Here is a 24015-nt window from a genome sequence, read left to right on the forward strand (position 1 = left end):
CACTTGCCTTGCTCACTACTTGCTGCACCTGTCTGACAACTTGCATTGACTGGATTAGAAGGACGCAGAGGCCCCTTTGTTCATCCACACATCATTGCTGATGAAAGGCTCGAGCCTGAAATGTCAATTCTCCTGTATTTGCCATTAAAAAAAAGATCTGGACTAACTTTCCCAGAGTCTGTCCCCTCCCTGGATTCACTCCGTTTCCCTTCAGTTCCTGCAAGTCAACAGTTCAACCCCGGAATGGAAAAGGGGGTGAGAAAAAAGTGTGCTGTACTCACAGATGTTGGAGAGAGGAAGGAAGTTGCAGTTGGGGTGAAGCTCAATCTTCATTCAGAGAGAGAGGAGCAGCAGCAGCAACTTCAGAAGCACATGGTCCTACTTCCGCATCCAGACGATGGGTTTGCTGTGATTGGCAGGAGGACCAATCTACATCCGGTCCGTCCTTGCTTCTCATTGGTCCATCAAAACAAAGTCACAGAGTGTTTCCGCTTGATGCGTGAGCATGCGTAATATTTTGCTGACACCTTGGAACATGCGCAATGCGTTGCTGACACCGAGTAGCATGCGCAGTATGGAGATGTTGGCGTTACTGACAGATTTTCAAAGTTAAAAATCACACAATGCCAGGTTATAGCCCAACAGGTTTATTTGGAATCACTAGTTTTCGAAGCGCTGCTCCTTCTTCGGTTGGTTGTGGAGCAGAATCATAACACACAGTCTTCATAGCAACAGGATTGCAGTGTCATGGGATGGAATATTAAACAACTTTAGCTTACCTCTACCATTTTTTAAAATGACCATGTTAGTTTTGATTCCTTCACGTGGAAATCCCAGAACTTTTCAAAAGTTACGTTGTCAAGCTAGCTTTTAACAATACGTGTCATCTCAATCAGATAGTGCATTGAAGGTGTTAAGTTAAAGTTTGTCTGTGTCCCAATGTTAGGTCAGACGGATTCTATTTCTATCGTTGTATTACAGAATCTTACGTGTATGAGTTTGTGAGCAAAATAAAATGCGATTCTGCAAGTACAAATTCAACCCACAAACTTTTATATGTATGTGTGTGTGTGTGCAGGAGAAACCAAGTGATCATGTGTGTGTGAGAGAGTGTAATGGAGTATAAGTCTGCGAGAGGGTGTGTGTGAATGCGTGCGCGCGCGCGCGTGTGTGTGTCTGAGAGAGAGAGAGAGAATGTATAGTGTAGCGTGACATGAACCCAAGGTCCTGGTTGAGGCCGTCTCAAAGGGTATTGAACTTGGCTATCAGCCTCTGCCCAGCCACTTTCCGTTGTTGCCTATCCTGAAGTCTACCTTGAAGGATAGTCACCCGAAGGTCCAAGGCTGAATGTCCCAGACCGCTGTACTGTTCCCCGACTGGGAGGGAACACTCCTGGCTGCTGATTGTTGGACAGTGTCCATTCATCTGTTGCTGTAGCCTCTGCTCGGTCTCACCAATATACCAAGACTCAGGGCATCATTGCCTGCAGCGTATGAGATAAACAATGTTGGCTGAGTCACATGAGTACCTGCTGCACTCATGGTGGGTGGTGTCCCCACGTGTAATGGTGGTAATCGTGTCAACATCATGATACGTCTTTCATCACCTGCCGTGACAGAGTTGTATCGTGTTGTCCTGAAGGCCAGGCAGTTTTCTGAGAACAATTATCTGTTTAAAGTTTGGCGGTTGTTTGAAGGCGGGAAGTGGAGGCGTGGGGAAGGTCTTGGTGAGGTGCTCATCCTCATCAATAATGTGTTGCAGTCTGTGAAGAACATGGCGTAGTGTTTCTGCTCCTGAGAAGTACTGGACAACAAAGGATACAGTTTTGGTTGCAGCTCGTGTCTGTCTCCCAAAGGAAGTCATTACAGTTTCTTGCTGTGACACATTGGAACTGGCAGTTGATGAGTTGAACATTGTACCCCGTTCTTATGAGAGCATGCTTGTATACTTCCAAGTGTCTGTCATGTTCCTCCTCACCTGAACAGATCCTATGTATGCGAAGGGCTTGTCCAGAGGGGGTGGATGTTTTAATATGTTACACGAGAGAAGTATAGCACTGTCAGGTTATCCATGGGTTTGCGGTACAGAGAAGTGCTGAGATATCCATCCTTGATAGAGCTGCATGTGTTCAAAAATGAGATAGATACTAAAGAGTGTGGTGAATGTGATAGTGGGATGAAACTTGTTAATATCACAGTATCGTTGTTTCAGTGACTCCTCACCATGGGTCCAGAGGAAGAAATGTCATCAATATATCTGATGTATAGTGTTGGTTGGAGGTCCTGTGCAGAAAAGAAGCCTTGTTCGAACCTCTGCGTGAAAATGTTGGCATACTGGGGTGCACATTTGGTCCCCATGGCTGTTCCATGTGTCTGGATGAAGAACTGGTTGCCAAAGGTGAAAATGTTGTGGTCAAGGATGAAGTGGATGAGTTGTAGGACAGTGCTCAGAGATTGGCAGTTGTTGGTATTGAGTACTGAGGCTGTTACCGTGATGCCATCATCATGAGGAATGCTGGTGTAGAGTACTGACATGTCCACGGATTCAACTAGTCTGTGGGTGCTGAGCTTCTGGAAGGATTGGATCAGAAGTCTTGATGAATGCTGTCAGTTCACGTTTGTGCTCTTTGGTCAGATCAGCTGGTAGTTGCCTGTCGTGTTCCTGGTCAGTTGTTTGTGCACTTCCTTGCAGAAGTCCATTCTATTCCGAATTACTCAAAAACTGCATAAATCCATGTAAGATTCTGTATCTCCCACTTTAGAAATAGAATCAGTCTGACCTAACATTGGGACACAGGCAGACTTTAATGTCTCACCTTCAATGCATTATCTGAGCTGAGATGACACCTATTGTTAAAAGCTATCTTGAGAATGTAAATTTTAAAAAGTTCTGGGATTTACAAATGAAGGACGCGAAACTAGCATGGTCATCCTAAAAGATGCAAGCTCACCTGCACACTTTAGCACAGCTGATCCACCCTAAAGTGCAGATCTTTGGACTGTGGGAGGAAGCCAGAACACCCAGAGATAACCAACACAGACACAAGGGGGAGAACATGCCAAACTTCACACAGACAGTCACCCAAGGGTGGAATCAAACCCATACTCCTGGCGTTATTAAGCAGCATTGCAAACCACTGAGCCACCATCCCACCCAGTGCTTTGAGGTTCTGCTTTGTCTTTGCAGCTTTTAACTTCTCATGCGCCCTCAGCAGAGGCTGTCTCCTGCTGACATCGTTGGGCCACACCCATTGCACCACCCTTTCCCACTTCTCCAGCCCTGAACGCATCGGTTCCTGAATCCTGGCACCAGATTCTGATGCCATCTGTGCTCCTGCTGCCAACTGCAGAGAACGAAGGCAATCCCCATCACTATTCTGTCCCTTACCTCCTACTCCGTAACGTTGTTCTTACTCCCACCACCCCACAGTTAGCTCCTCCCCCCTGCAGCCCTCCCTCAGATCCCCTTTACCTGCCTGACCCGTGCTCACACCCTCCTGACCCTGTCCAATGAATCCATCGGAAGTCTCTCTACGGAGGGAAAGACCATCTCCCGGAATAAAAAAACATCTGATTAACTTTCCTCCTTGCCTTCCCAGTGTGTCTGCAGCCCGGCCTCCAGCTCCACCTCTGAGCCGAAGGTCCTCCAAGTTGTGTTTGCCCTGGATCACATCATCCAGAACCTTCCACCTTTTGCAAATCGAAAGACAAGTCTCACCCTGCCCTCTCCTGTGTCTATTGTGTAACTGCTCAATCATTTCTCGTGGCCGAGCAGAGACTGATAGCCAAGTTTGGAACCCATGAGGATGGCCTCCACCAGGACCTTCGGTTCATGTTACATTACAGGTGACCCCACTACACTGTACACATTCTGCCTCTCTGACTCTCACACACAGCCATACATTCTCACATACTAAGGCAGACACTCTCTCAGATATACGCGCTCTCTCCAATGCACACACATGTACCCACCCACACTCTCACCCACACACACATCCTCTCACAGACTTATACTCCTGCACACTCTCACTTTACCAAGCATGCACACACGAAAACACACACTCTCTCAGCCAGACTCACGCATATGCACACACTCACTCACTCTCATGCATTCACACATAGATAAGACCACGGGCTGAATTTGCATTTGCAGAATTATGTTTGTAGATACCTTCTATTTTGCTCAAAAAGTGCACAATCTGCAGACAGTCAATCCATGTAATATTTTATAAATTCCTACTTTGGAAACAGAATCAGTCTGACTCAAGACAGACTCGAACCTCACATCTTTCATGCATTGTCTGAGCTGAGATGGCACCTCTTTGTAAAACCTTAATTTATCTCGAGACTGTGACTTAAAAGAAGTTTTGGGATTTACAAACTAATGTACTGAAACCTGCAACCCATTCTAAAGATGAAACACTTAAAAACAGTCGAAGTTTGTTCAATATATCATTTTGCTACAAATTCTGTGTCTTATGATCCTGCTGTACAGTTACCTGACGAAGGAGCAACACTCCGAAAGCTAAATAAACCTGTTGGACTGTAACTGGATTTTAACTTTGTTTCCAGTGAAAACAGCCCACCCCTCCCATTGCTGCCAGTAAACTTTACAATGCTGAGGAAACAATGAACCATCAGTCCTGAAAAATGTACAATTCTAATAATACGAGCTACACATTGACTGCTCCTTCTGATATAAGACATTGGAAACCTCGCGCCGGAGATTGAAAGAAATTAGCAGTTTTAAAAGAAAAACCTGTTGGATCTCATAGCCTTCAACGTCTGAGTCCGACGGTAAGTTCAGGTAACTTTTGTTGGGACCCAACTTTGTTGCAGCTTCAGATCGTCCCAGCAAAAAGGTGCACAAAAAGTAGCTTTTTATTGAAACACACACACACACATACACACACACACACACTCTCTCCTGCATCCCACTTTCTTCTCTATTGGTCAGTTGAGTTGTCTCTTTGTAATTCGAACCTTGGTGCAGTCTTAGCCTGGAGGAAGTATTGCTTCACTCAGCAATTGTAACCCATAGCCTGTATGCAAGTAAGATTCCCCCCGCGCATTTGCAGATGGACTGTCAAGAATCAACCACACTGCTGTGGTCTAGAGTCACATATAGGCCAGACCAGGGAAAGGATGCAGCTGGGACGACTGAGCGAATCCTTTCCCACAATGGCAGGTTCCTCCCCTAAAGCATGAGTGAATCAGATTGGGGTGTTTGTTCCCCGAAAATGGTTTCATAATGAGATTCTGAACTCCAAGTTTCTGACTGAACTCCAAATCCGCCATCTGCTATGGTGAGATTCAAACCCGGGAGTCCCCAGAACTGGGTTATTAATGCAGTCGATAATGGCACTCGGCCGAAGCTCCTTCAATCCCCCTGTGATAGGAGGTTAACTCACTGATGTCTCTGCAGGTGGGAGGAGCGGGTGAAGCCCTTCCCGCACAGAGAGCAAGTGAACGGTCTCTTTGATCCTCCAAGCTGAGTAAATGGTGTGAAGTCCTGTACTTTTCACAGTCACCGCACTGAATCTCCCTCATTCGGGTGTATCAGTATTTTTCCTGCCACACAAGTGTCCAAGAAGACAGAAGCACACATTTCTTCTCGACTGGAATGGCTGCTGATATTCAAGTCCCAATGAATCAAGTGGCTCTGTCAGAAGCTGATGTATCTTTTGGTTTCAGATTTCTTTCCCCATGTCTTCCTGCAAATAAAACCATGAAATAAGTCACGGTCAGTACAGTCAAATGAACATAACATCGGTGACAATTCCTGAGATTGCCAGATACCTGCTGATCATATATTATCCATGACACAGAAACCTGAAAACCCTCATTCAGCCAGATAGCATTAAGTATATAAAGAGGAAAACTTCATTTAGGTGACAATGACCTGGAACAACCTTCCTACAAAGGTGCTGGAAATGGAGCTGAATGAAGGATATGAAAATGAAATGTCAAGGCTGCTTCAGGAAAGAAAGCCAATAAAGTTGCTGAAAGACGTCCTGCTGACCTGTTAAAATAAAAATGAATACAAGAAATACGGGATGTAATTCCATTACTATATTAGAAGGTGAAAAATCATAGCCATTCAGCTTGTACAACAGCGAATATCAGATATACACCATATGAAGCAATCATAAAATCCCTGCAGTGCAGAAAGAGGCCATTTGGCCCATCGAGCCTGCTCCGCCATTCTTTAAGATCATGGCTGATCTATCCATCATCTCAGCTCCACTTACCTGCATTATCCTGACTACCCTAAATTCACCTACAATCCAAAATCCCATCGAACTGTGTCTTGAATATGCCTGCGTCTATTGCTTCCTTGGGCAAAGAATTCCATAGATTCACCACTCTCCAGGAGACGTAGTCCCTCCGCCTCTGCCTTAAATCTATCCCTATAGTCTTGTTACCTAGTCTAACCCACCAGCAGAAACGACGAGATAGGGTGGGTCTGGGTGGCAAGTTGTTCGATGGGTCAATGTGGACTTGATGGGTTGAATGGCCTCCTTCCACACTGTAGGGCTTCTATGATTTACTGCAGTTGTGTTTGCCCAGAACCACAGCTCCCAGAACCTCCCAACTTCTGCAAATTGAAAGACAAGTCCCACCCTGCCCTCTTATATGTGTGTTATCTAACTGCTTCATCGCTTCCAGTGAATACAGCCCACACCTCCCACTGCTGCCAGTAACCTTTACAATGTTGATGCAACAAGCAATACCTGCAATACTGAAAACCGTAAGGCTTCTGATGATACCAGTTACTGATTCACCGCTCCTTCTGATGCACAGCATTGGAAGTACATTTTTGGGGGCTGAAAGAAATGAGCAGTTTAAAACAAAAACCCACCTAACCCTTCACTAGGATTCCTGTTCAGGATGCTTTACTTAAAACACTTCAACCCCACATTGCAACAAGTTCCACATTCCATCAAAATCCTGGATGTCCTCACTTACTCAGTTGCTGTCTCTCAAATGAAAGATTTCATTGTAGCTTCTGCTCCCAGTAAGGACAAAATATCTTTGAAAGCTGCTCTGAAATTCCAGTCTTCACAACAATACTTCTGCTTTCCTTCAGTCCAAATTGTCTGTGCTGACCAGATATCCCAAATTAACATAGTCACATTTGTCAGCACTTAGCCTATATCCCTCTCAATTCACCCTGTTACCAGATGCCATTTAAAATGCTGTAATTATACCAGCCTCCACCACTTCCTCTGGCAGCTCAGTCCATGCTTGCATCACTCTCTGTGTGAGAAAGTTGTCCATAAGGTTCCTTTTAAATCTTTCCCCTCTCACCTCAAATCTATGCCCTCTAGCTTTGGACTTCCCTACTATGTGGAAATGTTTTTGGCTATTCACCCTATCCATGCTCCATATGAACTTCTGTGAAGTCACCCCTCAGCCTCCAATGCTCCAGGGAAAACAGCCCCGGCCTATTCAGCCTCTCCCTATAACTCAAACCCTCCAACTCTGGCAATAGCCTTGTAAATCTTTGCCAAACCCTTTCAAAGGTTCACAACACTTTTCCTGTAGCAGGGTAACCAGAACTGAACGCAGTATTCCAAAAGTGGCCTAATCAATGTCCAGTACGGGGGCAACATGACCTCCCAACATCTGTACTGAAATGCACTAACCTGTAAAGGAAAGCATATCAAACACCTCCTTCACTATCCTGTCTACCTACGACTCCACTTTCAAGAAACTATGAACCAGCACTCCAAGGTATCTTTGGTCAACAACACTCCCCATTCACTTTGCAGATCCTTCCCTGATCTGCCTTTCCAAAATCAAAATTTCAAAATGGGGTTGAGAAACGTATCAGTTGTGATTGAATGGTGGAGTAGATCTGATGGGCTGAATGACCGAATTTCTGCACCTCTGTCATATGGTCGCTTGCTGTCCTGGACACAGAGTATGAGAATTGGGAGCAGGAATAGGTCATTTGGTCTTTCCAGTCGGCACCAGCATTGAACAGTTCATAACTGGATATAAATATACCGGCATCTAGGTGGTCAGGGTGGGATTTTTTTCACTGCAGCATCGGAGGTTGAGAGATGACCTTAGAGAGGATTATAAAATCTTCAGGGGTATCAAAGATGGGAACAGCAGGTATTCTTTCCCTGGGATGGGTGTTTCAAGGTTAGGGAGCAAACTTTGAAGATGAGAGGAGAAATATTTTAAAAAGACATGAGGGGCACCTTTTTATTTTAAGACAGAGAATGGTTCTCATGTGGTATCAATGTCCAGAGGAGGTGGTGGATGCAGGTGCAGTTACAGTGTTTAAAAGACATTGGATAAGTACATAGATTCATAGAGATGTACAGCATGGAAACAGACCCTTCGGTCCAACCCATCCATGCCGACTAGATATCCCAACCCAATCTAATCCCACCTGCCAGCACCCGGCCCATATCCCTCCAAACCCTTCCTATTCATATAACCATCCAAATGCCTCTTAAATGTTGCAATTGTAATAGGAAAGGTTCAGAGAGTCTGGGCCAAACACTGGCAGGTGGGACTAGTTTAGTTTCAGAACACAGTCAGCATGGACTAGTTGGGCTTAATGGTTTGCTTCTGTGCGGTATGACTCTGTAACTGTTCTATCCTGGTCTTAAAACCATTTTCTGACGTCCCACCAATACCCATCAATTCTTTGTTCTTCAAAGTCAAATGAACTCAGCCTTGAATACATTCAATGACTGACCTAACTGCAGGAAGACATCCCCACTTCTGAACTCAATTCCTCTTGCTAATATACCACTTGCCTTGCTGATTGCTTGCTGCTCCTGTCTGATAACTGGCATCGACTGGTGTAGAAGGACGCTGAGGTCCCTTTGTCCATCCACACATCATTCCTGATGAAGGGTTCGTGCCCAAAACATTGACTCTCCTCCTCCCCAGTTGCTGCCTAACCTGCTGTGGTTTTCCAGTGCCACACTTTTCAACTCTGATCTTCATCATCTCACTTTCATCACATCTCAACATATCACCATTTAAACAATGCGCCTCCACTCTGCGCTTTTTTTAACATCAAAGGCTATAGATTGTGTCACTGCATTTGCCATGTGTTTGTAAATTGAGACAGACCTGGATCAACTTTTCCGGAGTCTGTCCCCTCCCTCGATTCACTCTTTCCTTTCAGTTGCTGCAAGTTAACAATTGAACCCCAGAATGAAACAAAAAATGGAAAAAGTGGTGAGAAACAGACTGTTGTACTCACAAACGTTAGACAGAGGAAGGAAGTTACAATCTGGGGTGAAGTTCACAGAGAAAGGTGCAGCAGCATCTTCAGAGCTCACGGTCCAACCGCCATATTTCGACAATGGCCGGCTCTGATTGGCTGGAGGACCAGTCTCCTTCCGGTCCTCCAAGGTTCTCCATTGGTCCATGGAAAGGAGCTGACGCGCAGTTTCTGCGGGCACCAAGGAATATGCGCAGTGCTTTGCTGACACTGGCGGTCATGCGCAGTGCTTGCTGACACCGCGGAGCATGCTCAGTGTGCAGGAATTTATTACAAATTTTAAAGTCAAAAATCACAAAACACCTGGTTATAGTCCAACAGACTTATTTGGAAGCACTAGCTTTCACAGCGCTGCTCCTCCATCAGGTGGTTGTGGAGTATAAGATCGTAAGACACAGAATTTATGATCGTATACTCCACAACCACCTGATGAAGGAGCGGCGCTCCGAAAGCTAGTGCTTCCAAACAAGCCGATTGGACTGTAACCTGGTATTGTGTGATTTTTAACTTCGTACACCCCAGTCCAACACGGGCACCTCCACATCATGACAAATTTTAAGTGTCCAAATGCGAATACGAGAGAAAAATGCCGAAGCAAATTTTGTCGAAATGTTTTTCCCCTGTGCCTAGACATGTTATTCCTTTTGCATTTTGTCTGGCTGCTCAACGTTTCTGTCGTTTCCCCAGGGTAGAGGTATTGCAAAACTACAGGGTATAGGTTTAGGGTGAGGGGAAAATATTTTAAAAGTTTTAAAAGACTCGGAATATAACATTCACCCCTTACAGGGCGAAAGTGAGGACTGCAGATGCTGGAAATTAGGGTCGAGAGTGTGTGCTGGAAAAGCACAGCAGGTCAGGCAGCATCTGAGGAGCAGGAGAATCGACGTTTTGGGCAAAACCCTTCATCAGAAAATAGCCATGGGGAACTGCAGGGCTGTAGCGTAATCGAGTGTGTCTGGGTGGGATGCTGTTGGGAAGGTCGGTGTGAATGGTCTGCAGGGATGATATGCCTTAGCCATGCGTATATTGAGAAATGGTTACCCCAAATCTGCTGTGGGACGAGTGGGTTCCAGTTCGTGGGATACTGACACCAGTCCTGGGGAAGGTGGGATTTGTGCTGTCTTTCGCTTCCCATTCTGCCCCTTGTCCATTTTCTCCCCACCCACTGCCCCGCCCTTTCTCCCTTCTTCACACTGCACCCCGATTCTCTCCCCAACCCTCTGAACTCCAGTCATTCTCTACTCCCCAACCTCTGTCCCCTCTCCATTTCTCTCCCTTCTCCACCACCACCAGTGTCCCCGCCCGTCCTTTCTCGTGCCTCAGCCGTCTTTGATCTAGTGGCCGAGCAGAGGTTGATAGCCAAGTTTAGAACACATGAGGATGGCCTCAGCCGAGACCCTGGGTTCATGGCACACTACAGGAGACCCAGCTACACAATACACTCTCTCACACACAAGCACACTCTCTTACATACTCACACGCTCGTGCAGACCTTCTCTGATACACATGCTCTCTCTCAGACACACAGTAATACAGCCCCACACTCAAACCTACGCACACACCATCTCACATGCTTATACTCCATCACACACACACACACACAAACACACACAGTACCCAGCATGCACACGCACACGCACACACACGCTCTCTCTCATGCATGCGCTCACATATCGAAGTCTTTGGGGGGAATCTGCGTTTGCAGGATTATATATTTGGAAATAGAACCAGTCTCACTCAAGATTAGGATACAGATAGACCCTACCCTCACAGCTTTCATGCATTGTCTAACCTGAGGTGTCACCTCCTTTTATAGAACCTAAAGTTACCTGGAGAATGTGACTTTTAAAAAGTTCTGGGATTTACAGATTAATGAACCGAAATCTACAACCCGTTTTAAAAGATGAAAGACTCAACAGCCATCTAGGTTTCTTCAATATAACATTTATGTTACATGACACTATAATCTTTTCTTATATATTTTGTGTCTTATGATCCTCCTCCACAACTTGCAGAAGAGGACACCGATCCAAAGGGATGCAGCTTAAGGTGACATTGAACAATAGTAGAGGATGGTTTCGATCCATCGACCTCTGGGTCATGGGCCCAGCACGCTCCCGCTGCGCCACTCTGCTGCCGCACGCGGCGCCCCTTCCACAGAACACTTCAGGTTTCCGTCTGGCACGCGGCAGGCACGTTCGAGCCTGATGTCAAAGACCTCCACTGCTGCCGTGTAATATGCTGTTTCGCAGACGTATGGAGGCTGTGTCAATATAAACTTATTTCTAAATTCCCACATTCTGTTGGTCGAACTGTGATTTCACACTGAATCACAACATGTGTCACAGCGCAGACGGAGGCCATGCGGCCCACCTTCGCTCTGCTGGTTCTCCACTTAAGTAAACGTGTGTCTCTGTTCGTTTCATTCTCTCGCCTTCTCAGCGTAAATCTGCACATCTGAACGTGACCACCGAATTCCCTTTTGTGCCCATTGAATCTTACTCTTTGTCAATGACAGACAGGGACTTACTGACCCTAACCACTCCCTGTACGAAAACGTTCTTCCTAATGTCACTTTTACTTCTTTTCCTCGTGACTTTAAATTTCTGCCGAATTTTTGAGGTAGAGGTAAACAGCCAAAGATAATCACCGTCACTGCTTCCCTTCCATCGACTCAACTTTGTGAAACAGTATCTTTCACTGGCAAATAAAACACTTTTGTCCTCAGGTGCCTGCTTCATTTTGACCAGGACTTCACGCCCCTCACTGTTCTCGTCTCATTTCCAAACACTTGGCTCATATCCTCAAAAGCAGCTCTGCGGGTATCTGCTTGTTCCACCCTGACAGACAGTGGGTTGCAGATTCCCGACCAGTCCCAATGTGATTGAAATATTTCAACCCCTCCACTGGTTTACATCTTTAAAAAAGCCGCGGAGCAATCTCCCTTTCCTTTTGACGACATTTCTCAACTGTAGTCGGCAGGGTTCACACCAGCGTGGGGAAACCGCAATGGATTTCATGTCCATCGCATTCACCTCTCGGCCCACCAATACAGAACCACACTGACAGCTTCATTTCCCAGATCTCTCTGCCTGTGGAGCTGAGAAAGAGTGAATCATTGCAGAGTTTGTTTGAATCCAATCATTTCACAGGTTTCGAAAGGGTTAAATATCTGCACATGGCGAGTCTGAAAGATGAAATGGACGTTCAGTTAAAAAGAAATACAGAAATTGCAGGAGCAACTTAGCAGGTCAGGCAGCATCTGTAGAAAGAGAATCAGAGACAACATTTCAGAATTTTTTTTTTCCTCATCCAGGTACAGGCAAACCTCCTGAGTTGCTCCAGCAGTTTCGCTTTCTGTCTCGGACTGTTAGCATCCGCAGTCCTTTACTTTAGAAATTCAATCAATTCAGAAACCCCTTTGTGCTTCCTCAGTGGAAAAGATTTCCGTTTGGGAAACATTTTCCTGACACCATTAAAAACGCGCAACTTTGCAGCCAAGAAAGCGGCAGGAGCGTGAACAACAAACACGCCGGCCCGGCGCAGTCTCGAATCATGAACCGTCCGTTTACGAGCCGAACGCGCTGACCAATTGCGCCACAGACACAGGTCCGACCAGCACGAGCACAGTCTCGTTGAGGAAGCTACTATTCAATTCATAATTCAACCTGCCCCGCCCAGAATTACCATTGTCTTCTCTCAGTTCAAACACAGCGAATACTGCAGAAAGCCAACGGGTCGAGCTGCATCTGTGGAAAGGTAAACAGAGCCGACGTGTTACGGTTTTTGTTCAGAACTCAGTGTTTTGCCTCTTCCCGAAGTTGGTCCAGGTCTGTGTCTCAATTGGCAAACACATGGCAAGTGCAGTGCCGCAATGTGAAGTTATAGCCTTGGCTGTTTAAAAAAAAGCAGTGCATTGTTTAAATGGTGATATATTGGAATGTGGAGAAAGTGAGGACTAGAGGTGAAAGTCGAAAAATGTGGCACTGGAAAAGCAGAACAGGTCAGGCAGCATCTGAGGAGCAGGACAGTGAACGTTTCGGACACAAGCCCTTCATCAGGAATGATGTGTGGATGTACAAAGGGGTCTCAGAGTCCCTCCACACCAGTCAATGCCAGTTGTCGGGCAGATGCAGCAGGCAATGAGCGAGGCAAGTGGTATATTACGAAGAGGAATTCAGTTCAGAAGTGGGATCATTGAACATATTCAAGGCTAAATTCATCTGAGTTTTGAACAACAAAGAAGTGGATGGTTATGGGGTGGAGGTAAGAAAATGGTTTTAAGACCAGTACAGGTCGGTCACAGAGTATGACAGCACTGAACAGACCCTTCATCCAACTCGTCCATGCTGAGTATGTTCTCAAACTAAACTCGTCCCACCTACCAGTGTTTGGCCCATAAACCTTCGAACCTTTCATATTCATGTACTTATCCAAATGTCTTTTAAACGTTGTAACTGTACGTGTATAAAATCATGAGGGGTATGGATAGGATAAATAGGCAAAGACTTTTCCCAGGGGTGGGGGAGTCCAGAACGAGAGGGCATGGGTTTAGCATTGGAGGGGAAAGATACAAAAGAGATCTAAGGGGCAACGTTTTCACGCAGAGGATTGTACGTTTGTTGAATGAACTGCCAGAGGAAGTGGTGAAGTCTAGTACGATTGCAAAATTTAAAAGGCATTTGGTTAGGTATATGAATAGGAAGGGTTTGGAGGGATATGGGGCCGTGTGCTGTCAGGTGGGACGAGATTGGGTTGGGATAGTTGGTCAGCATGGACAAGTTGGACCAAACAGTCTGTTTCTGTGCTGTACATCTCTGTGACTCTATGACTTCTTCTGGACATTCATTCTGCACTCAGACCACTCTCTTAAAAACGATCCTTGTTCTGTCTTTATAAAACCTTTCTCTACTCACCTCAAAATATTTGCTCCCTGATCCTGAAACCCCCAGCTGAGGGAAAGGACACCTGCTGTTCACCTCATCCGTATCCCTCATGATTTTATAATCCTCTATATGCAGTGTGTAGTGGCTCATTGAAATAATGTCCTGATGCAGCTTCGTTTGTGGGTGTTGGGATGATTGCTTCTGTGGTTAAGCACTAGGTTTGCGTGTGTTGTTTTTCTGTAGACGCTAGTGTGAAGTTGTTGTTCGCTCTACTGTGACATCTAAGAATGGCACTTTGTTGTTGTTCTCCTCCTCTTCAAACCAGGAGCCCCCTCAGGCCATAGTCTCACTACTTGGAACACCAATATACAGACTAGTCAAAGGCCTCCACTGAAGACTAAAACACCAAGTCGAAGATTCACGCCACTCCATTTATTCCATCCAAGAATTCCAGAACACCAAAGAACTAAGTTAGAAGTGGATGGAATAATGATGTCCTTTGACATAACAGCCCTGTTCACATCCATTAACATCAACGTGGTCAAAGAAAACTGGAACACTACTCGAAGAACCAAAGACATAAACACAGCACCAACTTCATCAGCAAAGATAGCACTGTTAACCTCGTGGAACTGTGCCTTAGCCACCCACTTCATATTCAGTAACAAGCCCTCCAAACAAATCAACGAAATACCCATGAAACCACCAGTATCAGGATTCCTCGGAGAAGCAATAATGCAGAGACTCGAACAAACAGCCCTTCAAACGATCCAACTCAAACTTTGTTGTCCGCCACAGTGATGACACTTTTGTCATCAAAAAATGAAGTAAATTAGAGGAAACCTACAACCCCATCAACAATATCCTTCCTGGCATAAAATTCACAAAAGAGGAGAACAACAACAAAGTGCCATTTCGAGATGTCACAGTAGAGCGAACAGTCAATGGTAAATTCAAAACAGCGTCTACAGGAAAACAACACACACGAACCAAGTACTTAGATACAGAAGCAATGATCCCTCCACATACAAACAAGCCTGAATCAGGACACAATTTCAACGAGGCACGACACACTGCAGGAGCCAGTAACGACGAAGACCAATAAGGAACTGTACAGCGCATTTAAGGAGAATGGGTAGGCAAAAGATCCACTGAGAAATACTTCCCTGACCGGGAATCGAACCCGGGCCGCAGCGATGAAAGCGCCGAATCCTAACCACTAGACCACCAGGGAGACAGCCGCGCTTCCGCACAGCCCTATTGTATATTGCTTTCCTGCCCGGAAATCGAACCTGGGCCACGATCGTGAGAAGGCTTCCACCAATGTCATTGCTTGTATCCATTGCTCCCGATGCGGTCTCCTCTACATTGGGGAGACTGGAGACTCCTCGCAGAGTCAAGTCACAGCGCTTGAGGGAACATCTCCAGGACATCCGCAGCAATCAACCCCATCACCCTCTGGCCCAACATTTCAACTCCCCTTCCCACGCTGCCGAAAACATGCAGGTCCTGGGCCTCCTCCATCGCCGCTCACTCCCCACCCGATGCCTGAAGGAAGAACGCCCCATCTTTCACCTCGGATAAATTCAACCCCAGGACATCAATGTGGACTTCACCAGTTTCCTCATTTCCCCTCCCCCCACCTTACCTCAGTTCCAACCTTCCAGCTCAGCGCTGTCCTCATGACCTGTCCTCCCTGCCAATCTCCCTTCTCAACTGTCCGCTCCACCCTCCTCTCTGACCTGTCACCTCCATCCCCACCCCCATTCACCTATTGTACTCTTTGCTACCTTCGGCCCAGCACCCCGCCAATTTATCTCGTCATCCCTGGAAGCGTCCTGCCTCTATTCCTGATGAAGGGCTTTTGCCCGAAACGTCGGTTTTCCTGCTCCTCGGAAGCTGTCTGACCTGCTGTGCTTTTCCAGCACCACTCTGATCAAAACTTTGGTTTCCAGCATCTGCAGTCCTCACTTTTGCCTACCCAATAAACCCAGTGTGAAGATTTCACATCAACAAACTGACACTAGCAGACACAAGGTCTGCAGAAACCCTAGCCACATTACTTTACATTAAAAACATCTGTGAAATGATGTCCAGACAACTCAACCCTCTCAGCATTAAACAACAGCTAGTGAACCTTAAATACAAACAACCCGCGAACGAATGTTATTTACAAAATACCATACAAGGAAATATATACATGAACTCTGCCGCACAGTTCTCTGTGGCAAGAAATGCTGGGATGAGATAAGGAAGATTTTTTTCAGCCAAAACGAATCGGCACTAACTGGACAGCCATTTAAAATCAACGCTGTCAGGCCAGGATGGAAGAGCGGAAGGGATAATCAGTTTTCTTATTTCCTGAAGATTTACAAAGCTGAGACTGGGTTTTGGTGTTTGTTCCCTTTCCACTCCCAGAAGCCGCAGTGGTTGGGGCGGTGAGTTGGGGAAAGTGAAATGTGCCCGTGAGCAGCGTGTGGGGCTCTTTCAGCTTCCCCTCCTCTGACAGCCCTGTGACGTGACTCTGATATTCTCAGGGACACTTACTGACGGGAAACAGTGAAAAGAGTCTCGTTCCTGCAGATCAGGAATTCAAACCTTAAGCCGGCTTCAGGACAATGAGAAAGATTAATTGGGGTGTGTGAAGAAGCTGTGAGCTGCATTTCAAACAGGTCGGTGGAGTCAGATGCGTCATCCATTGCGCCCCCGGCCCTGTGCGGACCTGACGCCGCCATGCTGCAGAGTTCTGACGTTATACGGACATGCGCAGCAATGGGAACATTCACAAGGTGAACAGCCAAAGTTAATCACCGTCACTGCTTCCCTTCCATTGTACCAAATTTGTGAAGCAGAATCTTTCACTGGCAAATAAAACACCTTTGTCCTCAGGTGCCTGCCTCATTTCGACCACGACTTCACGCCCCTCACTGTTCTCGTCTCATTTCCAAACACTCGGCTCATATCCTCAAAAGCAGCTCTGCGGGTATCTGCTTGTTCCACCCTGACAGGCAGTGGGCTGCAGATTCCCGACCAGTCCCAATGTGATTGAAATATTTCAACCCCTCCACTGATTTGCATCTTTAAAAAAAACGTGGACCAATCTCCCTTTCTTTTTGACGACAGTTCTCAAATGTAGTCGGCAGGGTTCACACCTGCGTGGGGAACCCGCAATGGATTTCATGTCTATCGCATTCACCTCTCGGCCCACCAATACAGAACCACACTGACAGCCTCATTTCCCAGGTCTCTCTGCCTGTGGAGCTGAGAAAGTGTGAATCATTGCAGAGTTTGTTTGAATCCAATCACTTCACAGGTTTCGAAAGGGTTAAATATCTGCAAATGGCGGGTCTGGGTGTTTCATCCCGAAAGATGAAATGGACGTTCAGTTAAAAACAAAACCAGAAATTGCAGGAGCAACTCAGCAGGTCAGGCAGCATCTGTAGAAAGAGAATCAGAGACAACATTTCAGAACTTTTTTTTCCTCATCCAGGTACTGAGTTGCTCCAGCAGTTTCGCTTTCTGTCTCGGACTGTAAGCATCCGCAGTCCTTTACGTTAGAAATTCAATCAATTCAGAAACCCCTTTGTGCTTCCTCAGTGGAAAAGATTTCCGTTTGGGAAACATTTTCCTGACACCATTAAAAACGCGCATCTTTGCAGCCAAGAAAGCGGTTGGAGCGTGAACAACAAACGCGCTGTCTCTGGGTGGTCTCGAACCAGCAATCTCCCGGTTAACAGCCGAACGCGCTGACCAGTTGGGCCACAGAGACAAGCCAGGGCCTTCCTGCACAGTCTCCTTGAGGAAGTTACTATTCAATTCATAATTCAACCTGCCCCGCACATAAGTACCATTGTCAAAGCACTGATAACATGGTAGTCTGGTGTCAGCTCGATTTCAGGTCCTGATTTCTCTGTCCTCTGGTCCCCCTGTTCCCACAGAGTAAAATGTTGTCTGTTCTCAGCTCTACTCGATTTCTGCTGAATCTTTGACCCCCTTTTACACCTTCTGGAGCAATAAAATATTCTGAGCCTCCAGGAAATGACACCTTATTTTTTCCCCCTCCTGATTTTAAAAAACTCTATAAAGTTATCTGTCAACTTGCGAGGCTTCGTTGGAAAAATGTCCCAGCTTCTTCTTAACTCAAACCCTCCATTCCCAGCAGCACGCTGGTAAAGTAGGGAATAGGGATTTGTATCAGATCACATAAATGTCCTGTCTGAAACAATCTGGCTGTGTTCTTGCCTGAGATATTGAGAGTCCCTGGTGTAAGTAATTACGAATGCAATTATTTTGGTCACAGAATTGAACAATCATTTTGCAACAAAGGGGTCTACTCTGATAAGGAGGTAGTGGTCATTTCTAGGGTAACTGAACAGTTTGTAGATCAGGGAGATGAAGTTCCAGACACTTGGGAAAGGCAAGAAATGACTGTGATAAATAAGACAAAGAACTGTGGATGCTGGAAAACTGAAACAAAAACTGAGAACACTGGAAAAACTCAGCAGTACTGGAAGCATATGTGGAGAAAAAGCAGAGTTAAGGTTTCCAGTCCAACAACTCCTCTTCAGGATTCTGAAATAGTTTGTGAGAACCTCTTAAGACTACTGCTCCGCTTTAAGACCATAATACACAGGAGCAGGATGAGGCCATTTGGCCCATCGAGTCTACTCCACCAGTCGGTCATGGCTGATATATTTCTCCATCCCATTCTGCTGCCCTCTCCTCATAACCCTTGACCCCTTACTAATCAAGAACCTATCTCTGTCTTAAATGCCCTCAATGACTTGGCATCCTCAACCCTTCTTCTAGTGGAAACATCATCTCCACATCCACACTATTCGGTCATAGAGTGGCACAGCGCTGCCTGACCCACTGTGATCTTCAGCATTTGTTGTTTTCAGGAAGGATTCCAGCATCTACAACAACGCGCTTCTAAATTTTGTACCCAGTTGGTTAGCTCTCCCTGGATCCCGTGAGATTTAACCTAACTCAACAATCCACTGTGTGGTACAATTAACAAAGTTCCCAGGCCCCACCTCCTTTTGCACACGTAAGTAGCACGATGGATCAGTGGAGAGCACTGCTGCCTTACCGCACCAAGCACCAGCGTTCGATTCCAGCCTTGGGGCGACTGTCTGTGTGGAGTTTGCACATTCTCCCTGCCGTGTCTGCGTGGGTTTCCTCCCAAAGTCTAACGATGTGCGGTTTCGGGAGAAGTGACCAAACTAAATGGGCCCAGAGTGTGCAGTAAGTGGAGTGTAATGGGATAGGGGAAAGTGTATGCATGGGTTACACTTTGGATGGTCTGTGTGGACTGGTTTGGCTGAATGGCGTGTTTCCACATTGTAGGAATTCTACGTGGCATTCCCCCAACTCCAGAGTCTCAGCACTCTTGGCTTTTCCCATGGACAGTGTTGGGGAGGGAAACAATGTTTTACACGGGAGGGAGGTTCAGCGAGTGTGAAGCTAAAAGTACACGCAGTGCATTACTTGAGCTGTTTTCCCCGGTATACCAGAGGCTGAGGGGTGACCTTACAGACGTTTATAGAGTCATGCGAGGCATGGATATGTTAAATAGACAAGGTCATTTCCCAGGGATGGGAGAAGTCCAGAACAGGAGGGTAGTATGTTTGGCGTGAGAGAGGCAAGTGTAAGGCATGATCTGCCGGAGGAAGTAGTGGATGTAGGTCCAATTATAACATTTAAAAGGCGTCTGGATGGATATATGAATAGGAAGAGTTCAGAGGGATATGGGCCAAGTGCTGGTAAATGAGACGAAATTAATTTAGGCTATCTGGTCGGCACGGATGAGTTGGACTGAAGGATCTGTTTTTGTGCTGTGTATCTCAATGACTCTGGCTTGCCCGTAATGTTTGCCATGCCTGTATGTTCAGTTTCTGTCTGGTGTCGGTGCCAATGCCTTGTTATCTCATTTCCTCCACCTCCCCAGATGTTAACTATTCCGTGTCTGGTTGTTTCTCAAGAAGTTGCATTGAAGGTTCATCCTGAATTGATACTTTTTTTGCTTCCCAAAATCAGACTTACTCACTCCTACGTATCGTGAAACATACTAACTTTCAGGTGGAGGTATCCAAAATTCAGAGGTGTCTGTCTTGATGTTTTCACTTTTTGGTCTCTGTAAGATCCTGAATCAGTACCATCGGGAGAATTAGTTTGAGCGGAGTGAGAATAGAGGGGTGAGACGGGGTGGGATGGTGCTTTCAATTTTGTGGAAAAAGAAAAGAATGTTCTGCGTAAAGTAGAATTGCTTGTTTGGAATTTCTAACCTGGACTGACAGTGATGATTTTTGTAATTTCTTTTTACAGATTATTTGAAGATCTGAAGACGGAAGTTTCAATATCAATAGATGAAGGGCTTTGCCTGAAACATTGACTCGACTGCTCCTCGGATGCTGCCTGATCTGCTGTGCTTTTCCAGCATTGCACTTTGACTCTGACTCTCCAGCATTTGCTGTCCTCAATTTCACGTCAATGTCTGACAGTCACTGAATCCATCGGGACTATAACAATTTTCGACCATGATTCTGTGAGAAGGAACCAAGCGTTTTAGTTCCTGTTTCAGTACGTTTTCAGCATCAGTGAGACTGGAAGAGAGACCCTACTGTTGCAGCACTTTGATTGTGGAGCCAGTAAATGTTATGCAGACTGGGAAGAGGAATTCACAGCAGAGAGGTGCTGTACACGCGTTTGTGTGCAGGTGAACATAGAACATAGAACATAGAACAATACAGCACAGAACAGGCCCTTCGGCCCACGATGTTGTGCCGAACTTCTAACCTAGATTAAGTACCCATCCATGTACCTATCCAAATGCCGCTTAAAGGTGGCCAATGATTCCGACTCTACCACTCCCACAGGCAGCGCATTCCATGCCCCCACCACTCTCTGGGTAAAGAACCCACCCCTGACATCTCCCCTATACCTTCCACCCTTCACCTTAAATTTATGTCCCCTTGTAACACTCTGTTGTACCCGGGGAAAAGGTTTCTGACTGTCTACTCTATCTATTCCTCTGATCATCTTATAAACCTCTATCAAGTCACCCCTCATCCTTCGCCGTTCCAACGAGAAAAGGCCGAGAACTCTCAACCGATCCTCGTACGACTTCCTCTCCATTCCAGGCAACATCCTGGTAAATCTTCTCTGCACCCTCTCCAAAGCTTCCACATCTTTCCTAAAGTGAGGCGACCAGAACTGCACACAGTACTCCAACTGTGGCCTAACCAAAGTCCTGTGCAGCTGCAACATCACTTCACGACTCTTGAATTCAATCCCTCTGCTAATAAACGATAATACTCCATAGGCCTTCTTACAAACTCTATCCACCTGAGTGGCAACCTTCAAAGATCTATGTACATAGACCCCAAGATCCCTCTGTTCCTCCACCTGACTAAGAACCCTACCATTCACCCTGTATTCCGCATTCTTATTTGATCTTCCAAAATGGACAACCTCACACTTGGCAGGGTTGAACTCCATCTGCCACTCCTCAGCCCAGCTCTGCATCATATCTAAGTCCCTCTGCAGCCGACAACAGCCCTCCTCACTGTCCACAACTCCATCTATCTTCGTATCATCTGCAAATTTACTGACCCACCCTTCGACTCCCTCATCTAAGTCATTAATAAAAATTACAAACAGCAGAGGACCCAGAACTGATCCCTGCGGAACTCCACTTGTAACTGGGCTCCAGGCTGAATATTTACCATCTACCACCACTCTCTGCCTTCGACCGGTTAGCCAGTTTTCGATCCAATTGGCCAAATTTCCCTCTATCCCATGCCTCCTGACTTTCCGCATAAGCCTACCATGGGGAACCTTATCAAATGCCTTACTAAAATCCATGTACACTACATCCACTGCTCTATCCTCATCCACATGCTTGGTCACCTCCTCGAAGAATTCAATAAGACTTGTAAGGCAAGACCTACCCTTCACAAATCCGTGCTGGCTGTCCCTAATCAAGCAGTGTCTTTCCAGATACTCATAAATCCTATCCCTCAGTACCCTTTCCATTACTTTGCCTACCACAGAAGTAAGACTAACAGGCCTGTAATTCCCGGGGTTATCCCTATTCCCTTTTTTGAACAGGGGCACAACATTCGCTACTCTCCAGTCCCCTGGTACCACCCCCGTTGCCAGTGAAGACGAGAAGATCATTGCCAACGGTACTGCAATTTCCTCTCTTGCTTCCCACATAATCCTAGGATATATCCCGTCAGGCCCGGGGGACTTGTCTATCCTCAAGTTGTTCAAAATGTCCAACACATCTTCCTTCCTAACAGGTATCTCTTCTAGCTTACCAGTCCATTTCACACTCTCCTCTTCTACAATACGGTCCCTCTCGTTCGTAAATACTGAAGAGAAGTACTTGTTCAAGACCTCTCCTATCTCTTCCGACTCAATACACAGTCTCCCACTACTGTCCTTGATCGGACCTACCCTCGTTCTCGTCATTCTCAGGTTTCTCACATACGCATAAAATGCCTTGGGGTTATCCTTGATCCTATCCGCCAACGATTTTTCATGCCCTCTCTTAGCTCTCCTAATCCCTTTCTTCAGGTCCCTTCTGGCTATCCTGTATCCCTCCACTGCTCTGTCTGAATCCTGTTTCCTCAACCTTATGTAAGCCTCCTTCTTCCTCTTTACCAGACATTCAACCTCTCTCGCCAACCAAGGCTCCCTCACACGACCATTTCTTTCCTGCCTGATAGGTACATACATATCATGGACACGTCGTATCTGCTCTTTGAAAAAGTTCCACCTTTCCACCACATCCTTCCCTGACAGCCTATGCTCCCAACGTATGCTCCTCAAATCCTGCCTTACAGCATCGTAATTTCCCTTCCCCCAATTATAAAATCTACCTTGTTGTGCGCACCTATCTCTCTCCATAACCAAGGTGAAAGTCACAGAATTGTGGTCACCATCACCAAAATGTTCACCCACTAACAAGCCCACCACTTGTCCCGGTTCATTACCGAGTACCAAATCCAATATGGCCTCCCCTCTGGTTGGACAATCTACATACTGTGTTAGAAAAGCTTCCTGGACACACTGCACAAACACCACCCCATCCAATCTACTTGATCTAAAGAGCTTCCAATCAATATTTGGGAAGTTGAAGTCGCCCATGACTACGACCCTGTGGCTTCTGCACCTTTCCAAAATCTGTTTCCCAATCTGTTTCTCCACATCTCTGCTGCTATTGGGGGGCCTATAGTAAACACCCAACAAGGTGACTGCACCTTTCCTATTTCTGACTTCAGCCCATACTACCTCCAGAGGCAGATCCCCCTCAAACTTCCTTTCTGCAGCCGTTATACCATTTCTAATTAGCAATGCCACCCCCCCTCCTTTTTTCCCACCCTCCCTAATCTTACTGAAACACCTGTAACCAGGAACCTCCAACAGCCATTCCTGTCCCTCATCTAGCCACGTTTCCGTGATGGCCACAACATCGTAGTCCCAGGTACCGATCCACGCCTTAAGTTCACCCACCTTATTTCTGATACTCCTTGCGTTGAAGTATACGCACTTGAGCCCATCTCTGTGTCCGCAAGTAGTCCCTGTCAGTGCTACCTTCTCCACAGCCTCCCTACAGTCTTGGGCATCCTGACACACAGCTAGCTTACTTGCTGGACTACAAGTCCGGCTCCCATCCCCCTGCCAAATTAGTTTAAACCCCCCCAAAGAGTGCTAGCAAACCTACCTCCCAGGATATTGGTGCCCTTCTGGTTCAGGTGCAACCCGTCCTGTTTGTACAGGTCCCACCTTCCCCAGAATGCAGTCCAATTGTCCAAATATCTGAAGCCCTCCCTCCTACACCAGCCTTGCAGCCACGTGTTCAACT

General features: G+C 46.3%; 1 protein-coding gene and 1 non-coding gene across 2 annotated transcripts in view; both read right to left on the reverse strand.

The window, feature by feature from the left end:
- The window catches only part of LOC148143568 (uncharacterized), a 262855-nt gene that overhangs the window by 12122 nt on the left and 226718 nt on the right, over nucleotides 1-24015 (reverse strand). The window lies entirely within an intron of this gene.
- Nucleotides 15304-15375, reverse strand: trnae-uuc (transfer RNA glutamic acid (anticodon UUC)). The gene has a single exon. It is a non-coding gene; the product is annotated as a tRNA-Glu (tRNA).

This window comes from Chiloscyllium plagiosum, unplaced genomic scaffold, assembly GCF_037043375.1.
Source record: "Chiloscyllium plagiosum isolate Xiang-an unplaced genomic scaffold, Cpla_swu_hap1 HiC_scaffold_27, whole genome shotgun sequence".
Taxonomy (NCBI): Eukaryota; Metazoa; Chordata; class Chondrichthyes; order Orectolobiformes; family Hemiscylliidae; genus Chiloscyllium; species Chiloscyllium plagiosum.